This window comes from Mercenaria mercenaria, chromosome 2 (assembly GCF_021730395.1).
Source record: "Mercenaria mercenaria strain notata chromosome 2, MADL_Memer_1, whole genome shotgun sequence".
NCBI classification, from domain to species: Eukaryota; Metazoa; Mollusca; class Bivalvia; order Venerida; family Veneridae; genus Mercenaria; species Mercenaria mercenaria.
The window spans coordinates 89,830,900-89,843,065 of NC_069362.1; the positions used below are offsets into that span (position 1 = coordinate 89,830,900).

The window sequence follows — 12,166 nt, forward strand, 5'->3', positions numbered from 1 at the left end:
TCCGAAGGAAATAGTCCAAATTTATTCCAGTTACTTCCATATGCGGTATTATCGTGAATTATAATTATATGCATAATGTATCGCATATAGATTTAAGCATAAATTTAATGTTTGTGAATCCTGTGCTTTAACTGTTTTCACGTTAAGCGCCGAAAATTATGAAATCCATAAGACCATGTGCTCAGCCTGATCACATTTCTACGCACTAACACATTTTTGTGTGGAAAAATATGCTGAAATTTACATTTTATTCTGTCAATTACTTTGTGAATGCAACCGTTTCTAAAAATAAAATTGACTAATCTGACATTTATGTGTATTGCCCTTGTAATGATATTATGAATTTTTGTCATAGATACGCATGTTTATCTCAAATTAGTTGTGAAGTGATGATGTCTGCATGAAAAAAGGAGAAAATAAAAATTATCTGAAATTATCGACTCTAAAAGGCACTTTCATCAAATCTATTTAAAAATTGATTGCTCGCAGGAAGTAGATATATTATCTAGGTACGTTTTGGTCACAATTTTAGGCAGAATAATGCTTGAATGTAGCAGCTGTCGATTTTGAAAAAGTAAGACCACCTAAAAATATTTTTTTCTGTCTTCTGTCCGGATTTTCGGGTACAAGTTGGCATTTGTTTTTCAAGATATATACTTCGAAGGAGAGCTAAATCATTTTCAATAGGCATTTCATTCATCAAATTATGTAGTTCTTCAGTAAAAATTCGCAAAATGGTTGTAAAGACAAGCACTAAAATGTCGATATTTTGGCTATAGAATGTACCTTAACGAGGGTGATATCAGCCATTTTATTACTCTTTATTTATTGAATTGAAAGTTTATATATAAATAATGTATTGTAAGATGTAATATATTTTTGAGTGTTAAATAGTTTACTGTTGACAATACCCGTTTATGTCAGTAAATGTATACAAATGGGGGCCTCCGTGACCGAATTTTTAAGGTAGCTGACTCTGAATTACTTGCCCCTCACCGATGTTGGTTAAAGTTTCAAATGAGGCGTGTAGAAGCTATCCAGCTGGCTTACGAAAGAGTGGTTTTCCTCCACCACCAAAGCTAGAAAGTCGCCGTATAACCAATAATAGTTAAACTCAATAAAAGAGCAGTATATCACATAATTTATATTCAGATATGAACACATCACTTAAACCTACAACGACGTCTTAAACTGACGTTACACGTACACAGAAATAAATGTAGCTTAAGTTTGAAAACAAATGTGCAAGAAAAACTCTTACTCTAAAACGAAAGCTAGTATTACACAATTGTTACACAGGTCATATTTTCTATATACCTGACGTACATTTTACCTCTTTCTAAATTATTTTCAAAATGTATTGAATAATAAAGTTTTAGAGTCTTTTATTTGAAATGTAAGATGGATCAAATATGAATTCAATACAGTTCAAACATTGTATTTCCTTGTAATTTAGTTTGATTCGAAGACGCTGAATTTTTGCAGAAAAACTTTTCATTTCCTACTTTTAATGCTCCAGTGGCAATAATGTCGAGTATGTTATAAGTTGACAAGTGGCCATATTGATTTAACGATCTCGGTCCGTTAAATAAGAGACTGCACCATGCATGTGGAAGCTACACGTGTTTCTTCCATTTACAAATGACTGCTTCATGCATGTTTAAGTTACCCAAAGTGTGACTTATGAATTTTGAAATAGAGTGCAATATTTAGTTTATGTTAGACAACAATTCTGCCCATGGTATAGCTCTAGGCATGTCATAGTTACCGCATGGACAAGATCTGACATCAACTTTAACCTCTCAACTATACTCTTGATATTTGAGATGAAGGGCGAACTCCGTCCCATTGATGTAAATATTTCTACAAATAAAACTTTAATTGCATGTCAAAGCTAACCGCAAACAAGCTCGACAACAATCGTACATATTTTATACTGTAGTAGTGTAGCGATATAAGTATACAAGAAATTGGAATGTTGCATATTGCATTAGTATATATTTAAGATGGCGTTGAGTAAACATATAACACAGTTTCATAGTAATGGATTAAGCTCTAATGATCATCATGTCTTCCTTCACTACAAAAAGCTAGAAATTTTCCATTTGACGAAAAATTTAGTCAATATAACTTTTATCTAATAAAACGAATCAGCACGAGTCAAATAACAATACCAAGGGTCACGTAAATTACAAGAATACATACCGATAACTTATTTAAACACAGATGGTTAGAATACTGTATATTTCGTTTTACAGTATATCAAACAAGCCGTAACATAGTATAGCATCGACAAACTGGTAGATTTCGTTTCCAGATAATTGTTACGTGTTATTGATTTATAAAGTGTCTCTGAGGAGCTGCACTATTACAAGACAAGATATAACTGATATATTTCATTTTCTTATATATGCACTTACTTGAGCGTCCTCCGTGGCCGAGTGGTTAAGGTCGCTGACTTCAAATTACTTGCCCCTCATCGATGTGGGTTCGAGCCTCACTCGGGGCGTTGAATTCTTCATGTGAGGAAGCCATCCAGCTGGTTTACGGAAGGTCGGTGGTTCTACCAAGGTGCCCGCTCGTGATGAAATAATACAAGAAGGGGCACCTTGGGTCCTCCTCCACCATCAAAGCTGGAAAGTCGCCATATGACCTATAATAGTGTCGGTGCGACGTTTAACCCAACAAAATAGATAAAATAAATGCACTTACTTGAATAATTCAGTTTCAGTTTTGTTCTATTTTCAGCTACTCGTCACGTCCAAAGACCAGTAAATTTCGGGAATTCTGACAAGGTATGACAATAATATTGATTTAATAATAGTGCAAGTAACACTGACTAAGTTAAGCAAAGAAATGCTGTAAAATCATTAATATTCGACAAAATACCCCAACGAAGTATTAACATCTACATTTATATTATATTCTGAAGTTGCGGTTAAAGAACACATATTTATACAAATAGTTTTAGCCAAAACCACGAAATTTCTTGCCCATGAAAATAAAATGTTAATGATTTTACAGTAGTAAAAGTTTGTTCTCCTTTTTTGCATAATAAACAGTGACTTTGTAGTTCGTAACCGACTTAGAAATTTACTGATATGGTCGGTATTTCGTAACCGACTAAGAAATTTGATGATATGGTCAGCAAAAGTCTTAAACTTTGGTTTCCCGATGGTCCTTGCTAATATGTAATTCTATAATTGGATAGAGACATTTAACCAGAGCAATGGCCGTCTTTCTTTTCCTGTAATTTTATCAAAAGCACGACAAGGAAATCCTTTTGATTGTTGCTTGCAGTCTTTTCTTACACGATTGTAAATGATGATAAATCCAACTCGTAGTTCTTTAAGGAGACGCATGCCCTTTCTTTCTGTAGTGAGTGAATAAAGGGCATGACGTATAAACAATGGAAATAGTTCTGGCATATATTAGGAATTGTTTTTGACTGTCGGGTAACACAATATTGCTGCTAAAGACAGGGATAAGACGGTCATTGATTGTTCTGCGAAACACTGTTCCGTTCCCGAGTTTTTTCTTGTCTTCTGTAAAACGTAAGAAAACGCTATTGACAATATACATCATTCTGAAGAACTCCGAGGGTGGTAAAATAAGTTATAATTTTTCAAAATATCTTGATTACCTTTGAATGTACGGTCAACAAATGATTTTGATATGAATATTTTCAACAAATATGTTTGAAACCAACATCGAAAAAATAACAATTTTGACTTTATTTGTAAATGGATCAGGATACCACAGTTAGCATAGTGGTAACATTTAAAATGATAAATATTTGTAATTAAGACAAGCAGCTTGAAATTGTGATTTTGCACGATTTTCACAATTTTTAAACACATTTCACTGTTACGGATTAGGCGGACCAAACAGTAATCTGTCATTTTATATTTATATGTACACTGTAACACACAAATGAACTGCTAGTTATTCGAGTACCGGTAAGCAGTACTAGTCTAAACTCTTATTAGATGGTGAAGTATATATACAAGGTATTTTGAGGTGTTTATAACTTATGGCAAAAAGCAAAGAAGTCTCGCCTATGCTTACTTTAGTCCAGTAAAACTTTTAAATGATTTAAGACTTAAGTGGCAGTACCCAAGTGGAATCTTATTAAATAATGTACTGGTGATTACACTAAAATTATGTGACAGAAGTATTTTCATTATTGACTTTAATACACATATATATGTAACTAATGAAACATTTCACTGTCAATGTATCATCACGATATTGATATAAAGACGCAGTCAAATAGTAAAGTATGTATACTCTATAAACAGACACATGTTAAATTCCTACCAAACAAAATTATGCCGATAGCTTACAAACATGTTTCTTTTCGCTAACCCCTCCTTCCCAATAATAATAGATCTAGTAAAACATTTAACTGTGGCAAAAGCTTATGGACGTTATGATAAGTTTATGATAGCAACATCCCATCTATCTAAACATTAATTTATATCATGATCTCATTAATATAGCATTACTATAGCAATTAACTTATACTTGCAGACATTACTGTAAGAATTTATGTTATGCTGACAAAAATACGTTTAAATAGATCAAGAACGTAGTGGAAAAATATGGTTCCATTACCATCTCTTTTGTATAACCGCGGTGTTCATTTGCCGTGGCTTGACTTTTCTCGTTATCTTTAGTTTCCGTCAGTAGTGTATCAATTAATTTCGCTAGAAATAAAATCCGTTGAATGTATCTATTAATGCGTCTGCAGTTGCTGCTATACGACTTTATTTTCTCATTAACAGATGTGCAGGAAAATGAAGTAATCAGTTTAATGACTAGAACTCAGAGAAACTATGTCTGACTAAACCAGTGATTGTTACCTTAGCATATTCTTTAAGATTATATCAATCGAGAATAAATAGTTTACTGATTGCGTACTTCAGTAAGATACATTCTTGACATATTAATGCTCTAACAAAAAACTTTTTTTCAATTGTTATATCCTGCAAATTACTCAACATAGCAACCAGTAATAGCATTATCTTAGCACGCTAAGTATACAGGTTAATTAATTAGCATTTACAACTTTCTATTTGATTTATACTCTATTGCATGCAAATTAAATTTTGTTTGTTTCGTAATTGAAAAAAAGATGGGCATGACTATTGAGTGACAGTCTGTGTAAAATGGAGATTTTGGTGATACTTGGATGTTTTTCGGGTTTAACTGAATTACGTTTGTTTACGATTGAACATAAAAAGGACCTATTGTTGAACAAAAACAAAGAACACGTTTTTTCAAATTAGGCATGATAATAAAAGCTGTCTGTCTTAAATACGAAATTTCAACTTAAGACTTAAAGTTGTTATTTAAACGCTCTATTTCTAGGGACAAAAGAACGTCATTCAGTTAATGATAAATCTTATCCCGTATCTGCCAATAGCAAGTAAATCCTCCTAAACGCACAATCAAGGCATGGGATTAGGTTGTTATATTAAATGTGGAGACAAGGAATGCATACAGACTGTCGGGGAAGTTTTCATATTTATGTAGCAAAGCTTTGTGAGTTTTGTAGTGCTCATTCGAATTCAATTCCTTCGTTTGTGAAATAATAAAAAACCAGCCACTTTTCTATCAAACGTTTTCATAATAGGACAGCTTGGCTTCCTTGAGAATAAAAATACAACATACTCCCCTGTAAGAAAACATTCAATTTCAATTTCATTATTAGAAAAGATCCACATGATACCTTCGATATAGTCTTTCGTACCTATTCATTATTACATTTGTCGGCTAACATCTTAGCGGTTGTTGCAATTCATTGAGTATGAACGCGTGTGCCGCCTCTTCACTGTTACTCCTCTATAGCTTTCATTGTTCTCACATTCGTTCTACTACACTGATCATCGCTAATTAAGTCTATCAACTCTTCTTTTAATCAATAAAATCTCCGTTTACATAAAACATAAAATGTTAGGGTTTATGGATATATTGTAACAGAATATCAGGGTTACATCTGTTAATCAATCATTTATCCTTAAAAAGAAGCTATTGCATCGTCTTTAGTTTGAAACATGTCATATTTTTGTGGCAAATGTTTTCTTGCTTTGCTTAATGTAGCTAAGGTAGATCTTTAAACGATAACCGCATTTGACAATTATCCCTGTTGAATAGTTGTCCTTGTTTTCCCCGTCCCCTTACATTTCCCTTCTTTATTCCGTTCAAAGTTCAAACCGAGCCGATCATTTTCGTTTTTGTCGTGTTGAACGACCTGTGGAGTTTCCGTTTTTTTCTATTTTAAAAAACAAAGACAAATATGAAACAGGGAATGCCACGCACCAAAAACGCAGCCTCCCCAAAACGAAACCTACAGCACGCAGACGAGCACACCACCCGCACACACACACACACACACCCATACACGCGCGCACACACAAAGCCAATACAGTACAAACACCTGTCATGTAAATGATAGATATATTAGAAGCAAACAGATTGCTTTATCGTTCAACAACAGTTTCAATTTGTGGCGGACTTACTTTGCGATTGCTTTGGTGTTCTTGCTTCCATGAAATCTACCCTTATCTTTTACTTTTTCATAACTCCACATGAAACTTATGAAAAGTCACATTTGAAATATGATTTTTCGTGTTCATTAAAAAGAGTTTATACAGTCAAGCATGTTTTTAGTCTGTTAATACCAAATTGACTAATCAATCACAAACAACATTTAGATATGATATTAGTTGGAAGAGAAGCGGATGAAATATATGTATAACGTATATAATCAAAATATGTATTACTATTGGTAGAAGCATACTAAGATCAACGACTCATTTATGACTTGTCTGGAATAAATTAAAAGCGATCTATTGCCTCCTCGTATGCAAAGCATGTCTCTGGAAACGTGTTTGCATATATGTTATCGGTTGATCACGGGTCAGGTATTAATTTGCATCCAATTTATGTCGAAATGCTTTATAAATAAACTACGAAAACACATGCGTACATAAGTGTTCCGGTTCTGTGACTGATCGAGATGGATAAAAGCGATCCTTATTCTTGTATTGCATTTCAAGGATATTGTCATAAGGCACAGCCCGAAGTTTATTGAATAAATGAATCTTTACTTCCACTGATTTTACAAGGTGACCCATAACATACCTGATTAACAGCAACTATTTGAAGTGATTAACCACATTGAAGTATTACAAATTGCTGTTAAAACTGCGACAACAGTACATGCAGTTGAAAATCAAATTGTTTTATAGAGTTGGTAGTTTCTCAGTTTTGCTATTAGGACGCGTAAGGTACATTTGTCGTGGGCTGTAATTAAGGTTGTTTCCTTTTGCGGCGTATGGAAGTCAGTTACTGAAATTAGTAAAAGTTGCTTTTCTAGTTATAACATTAAAAGGATGTGACTATCATTTCGACGAAATGCGCACTGTTCAGCGTCTACGATTCATTGATCTTTATGTAGTACATAATTACTTTTCAGTTATTTATCTATACATACGCATTTACATGTGTGTACAAATCATCAACTGATTTTTTTTTTTTACAGTTAAGCTTGTGCATTATGAACGCACGTTTATGTACTTCTTCTACTGAATACTAATGCAAAATATTCTCAAGAGTAATCCAAACATCATTAAAATTAATTTTAAATGTTAAGGTAGAGGATCCGAAATGACAACCAGCAAATTATGTATTCCCCGGATACGACTTCGGCATTTCCTGATATATACGCGCTGAACTACTTTACGTCCTAAGAATGTCGTACTTCCTGAACTACTTTACGTCCTGAGAATGTCGCACTTCCTGAACTACTTTACGTCCTGACAATGTCGTACTTCCAGACCTACTTTACGTCCTGACAATGTCGCACTTCCTGAACTACTTTACGTCCTGAGAATGTGACACTTCCTGAACTACTTTACGTCCTGAGAATGTCGCACTTCCTGAACTACTTAACGTCCTAAGAATGTCGCAATTCCTGAACTACTTTACGTCCTAAAAATAACGCACTTCATGAACTACTTTACGTCCTAAGAATGTCGCACTTCCTGAACTACTTTACGTCCTAAGAATGTCGCATTTCATGAACTACTTTACATCCTAGGAATGTCGCACTTCCTGAACTACTTAACGTCCTAAGAATGTCGCACTTCCTGAACTACTTTACGTCCTAAGAATGTCGCACTTCCTGAACTACTTTACGTCCTGAGAATGTCGCACTTCATGAATTACTTTACCTCCTGAAAATGTCGCACTTCCTGAGCTACTTTACATCCTGAGAATGTCGTACTTTATGAACTACTTTACGTCCTAAGAATGTCGTACTTCCTAACGAGAATACGAAATCTTACGGAAACTGCCTAGTGTCATTACAGATCCACTGCCTTAAGATTAACTATTAGTCTGTAACTTCAAAAAAGAATTCCGGGTATGCTCACTCAGCAAGTTTGTTAGTGTAGACTGCCTTGTCCCTAACATATTTATTTGTTTAGAGGGATATGTTAGGAACCGGTTTTATGATAAACTGCCTTCACATTGCAAGGAGATTGTATTCGATTAATTTCTACTAATGTTTGTAGTCTAAGAGCAATAGGCTCTTTAGAATAATAGCGAATAGTAAAACTACTTTTGGTATTTAATACATATTTGTAATAAAATGTAATTATCTCTTAGAGGAAAGCTGAATTACATCATACAAATAAATGTCTGATTTCCCGTAAGATATGTCAGTATTTCACTTGAACAAAAGTAATTTGGAATATCGGCTTTTCTGGTCTCTTGACTGCAATTTTTCAACTGAATGCATACATTTCAACCATTATAGTGTATTTTGTCCTTATTTCAGGCATTGGACACAAGATAAAGTAATACTTTATTTGATACAACACATCTGGGATTTTCTTTGTTACTTTTTAGCTTGGCGTTTTGAAGAATAGGTACAGCTATTAGACTACGTCGGTGTCCCGATTTTGTTAAGATTTTTTTGTACGAAGCTGGTATTTTAATAACCAGTTATGGGACTGGAAACTTCACACACTTATTCATTATTTAGATTGCTTGTAACACAATTATAACCCACTGATGGGAATGGATTGTTACTTTACACTTACTAACTGCGATGAACTGATTTGCACTGCAGAGGTTCCATAACTATTTTACCATTTTTACAAAATTATGTCCCTTTCTTGACTTAAAAATATAGTTAAGTTTTTTTAATCAAAGCTGGTATCGGTGCTACTGCACAGACTTGTTTACTGTGATAATTTAATATGTACTACAGTACGCAAGTTTGGTAACTCTACTACGCATTTCTACAAATTAATGCGTCTTTTTCTACTTAGCAATTTTTGCAAAGTTTTTAATGTAAGCTGGTGTCTCAGTGCCCACTCACAGGAATGGATTGAACCTTCATATATTTGTCAGTTGAGATGGGCTAAGATGCATTGTACAAGTTCCATAACACTGTTTTGAATTTTTGTAAAATTATTCCCCTTATTGGACTCTTACATTCATTCAGTCAACTAACGAATAGTCGAGCGTTGCTGCTTAGCGTGTAATGCTTTCAAAAATGAATCATTGATTAGCATTGTTTTGGTGTGAATGTGAAACACGTTCTAAAACGTGCAAAAATGGTATTTATTTTGAGGCTGTTAAGTGAGAGAAGCAGCTGGCATTCGTGCCAGTGTTAAGCCATAATGGCGAGGTAACTTTCCAACTTAAAGACAATCAATATACTGAAGAGTTCAGTTGATCTTCCACAAGCCACACCATACTTAAGATATATCTTTTATTAGGAAATACAAGGGTTTTAACAACTGAATGCTTAATTTGTTGAAACAAATACTAGGTATATAAGTGTCTAGCAATCACTGCGACAAACCTAGTATTCCAAGCAAACTATTTGTATGATATTGATTTCCATAAGAGAAACAAGGAAGATATCAGTGTTATTTCAATTACGTTAATTGGATTTCTCTTAAACCTTAATCAAGAGCGCTACCTTTCGTGACTCCGAAAACAAGATTGCAAAGACGATAAACCGGTATGTCAGAAGTACAAAGGGTTTACAATCATTGACTCTAAGTGTTTGCTACAGGTAAATATAGGTAACTGAGAATATTTTCATTAAAAGTTACAGTTTCCGTTGAATGATACTGTTAATGATACTGTTAAAACTCGAAGCAGGAAGGGCTAGATGTATAGCTAATTTCAGAATGCAGTTAGAGCAAACACAATTATATCGATGTCGAATTAACGAAAACTACACAAATCAAGTGATTGGAAGGAATATTAATGCCGTTAGGTTTTAATGATGGCTTTTCTAAAAACGAACAGTTCTTCGCCTGACATTTTATCAGATTGATAAAGATATAGACTTTTTCAAACAGTTGTAAAATCTGCGTAGTTCTTTTTGTTATGTACGCTACGACGTTATATTTAGTTAAAGTATGACTCAAATGTAATTTAAAAATCAGATGTGAAAATATGAAGCTGAATATATTTCTTATTTTTGTACATTCGAGGAACTGTTCAAATGATTATTTCTGTTTCAACTTAAAGTTACTGGACTCCAGAATTTGCTAGAAAAAAATATTTCTTTAAAATTGAAGTTTCGTCATATTATGAACATAAAACATATGATTTTGTTTCTAAATTATTTTAAAAAAATGTTATCTCAAGATATAAAAGCATGTCCGAGTCGGGAGTCGGGTTGCTTCGGCAATAAAAACTTTCCTATCACCTCGACCAAAACAACATGGAGGAATTCTTATTTAATGACAGTTTTTATAAAGCTTTATAATTAAAGCAGTGTACATTCGGTACCCCGTTACAAACGCGTTTCCATTCGGAATGAAAAATTCTTGACGTCATTTACTCAAGCTCCTTTTGGTAGTTGAACGTGTAGTTTTTTTTGTTTTTTTTTTTTTGTAGATTTGTGCGAAAGAAAACCAAAACCATATTTCAGTCAAAGACTTTCTGCAAATGTCTTCCTATGATAATGACAATAATCTATGCACCAGTGTTTGGGGTCACGTGGTTCGTTGTTAACGATAGTAACTTCTCCCTGAAATAGGTCTAAACACTTAAATTGCATGAACTGCAAGGTGGTTTATCCTCTGCTTTACATAAATATAACTGAAGTGTTGTCCGTTTCTCAATACGAAAAGTTTCTTAATAGCGTGATATTTATTGGCGAGATTTTCGTAAATACATATTAATGAGATAATCTTAGTTCGGAGTTTATGTGAAATATGGCACTTATGAAGGAGAGTGTTGCGTATTTTGGGCTTTGACTGTGAATATTATTTGATACTAAATTATTCTAATAAGGGGTGTTCATAAGAAACATTACACATCCCCACCTCCCTCGTAATGTTTTATTTCATATAACACTCTTCTCCATCATACAGCAATATACTTCTATCTTGAAGTAGCCTCTATTGATTATGAAAATATGATCTTCGATCTTTATTGCAGCTTTATTTAGTACTTTAGGGCTTTAAACATGTTAAATGATAATCAAAGCGTAATGAATTATGATACCGCCGTTAGATTATCTTAAATAGTGGTAGCATCAAACTGTTACATTAATTCGATCCTGATTTATTTGTGGAAAGTCGTCAATATCCTACTTCATGGTTTACCGGTATCCGGATAGATCTAGTTACAATGCAAATACTCTATAAATTGATTAAACGCCATAAGAGGATGCCAATTTCTTTGTAAGTGGTTTCTGTTGTTACGCTTGTCAAAGCAATTCTCTTGGAAGTTGATTGTCGCACTTCGTTTTGCTATTAGATATGTCCGGAAATGAATAGAAACATTTCCTAACCATTTATTTTCGAAACGTACACTTTGACACTTTGAATAGTCTACTATAACAAAAGATGTTCAGTTAAATGTAAGGCACATTTATGAAAGTTTTTTAAATTAATTTCTGCCAGTAGCTTTTAAGTTGTACGTCCTCACAACGCTGATAATAACTAATTTTTCGAGTGTGAAAAAAATAGCTTTGCTATTTCTATTAATGAAAGTAAAGCACGAACGTACGAATTCGTAATGTTAAGTGATACTGTTGTAACATAATCAAAGATTATTTTGATCAGTTTAAGTTGTTATGTAAGGTCAGAAAGTACATTAGCATTGACATATTATTACTAGA

The 12,166-nt window shown here is 33.6% G+C and overlaps 1 protein-coding gene across 2 annotated transcripts in view; it reads left to right on the top strand.

Annotated features, from left to right (window-relative positions):
* Positions 1–12,166, top strand: part of LOC123564553 (allatostatin-A receptor-like) — a 104,680-nt gene that overhangs the window by 46,977 nt on the left and 45,537 nt on the right. For both annotated transcript variants that reach the window (XM_053537174.1, XM_045358220.2), the window contains exon 2: positions 2,749–2,795. The gene's annotated coding sequence lies outside the window, so the exon portion shown is untranslated. The remainder of the gene's footprint in view (positions 1–2,748; positions 2,796–12,166) is intronic.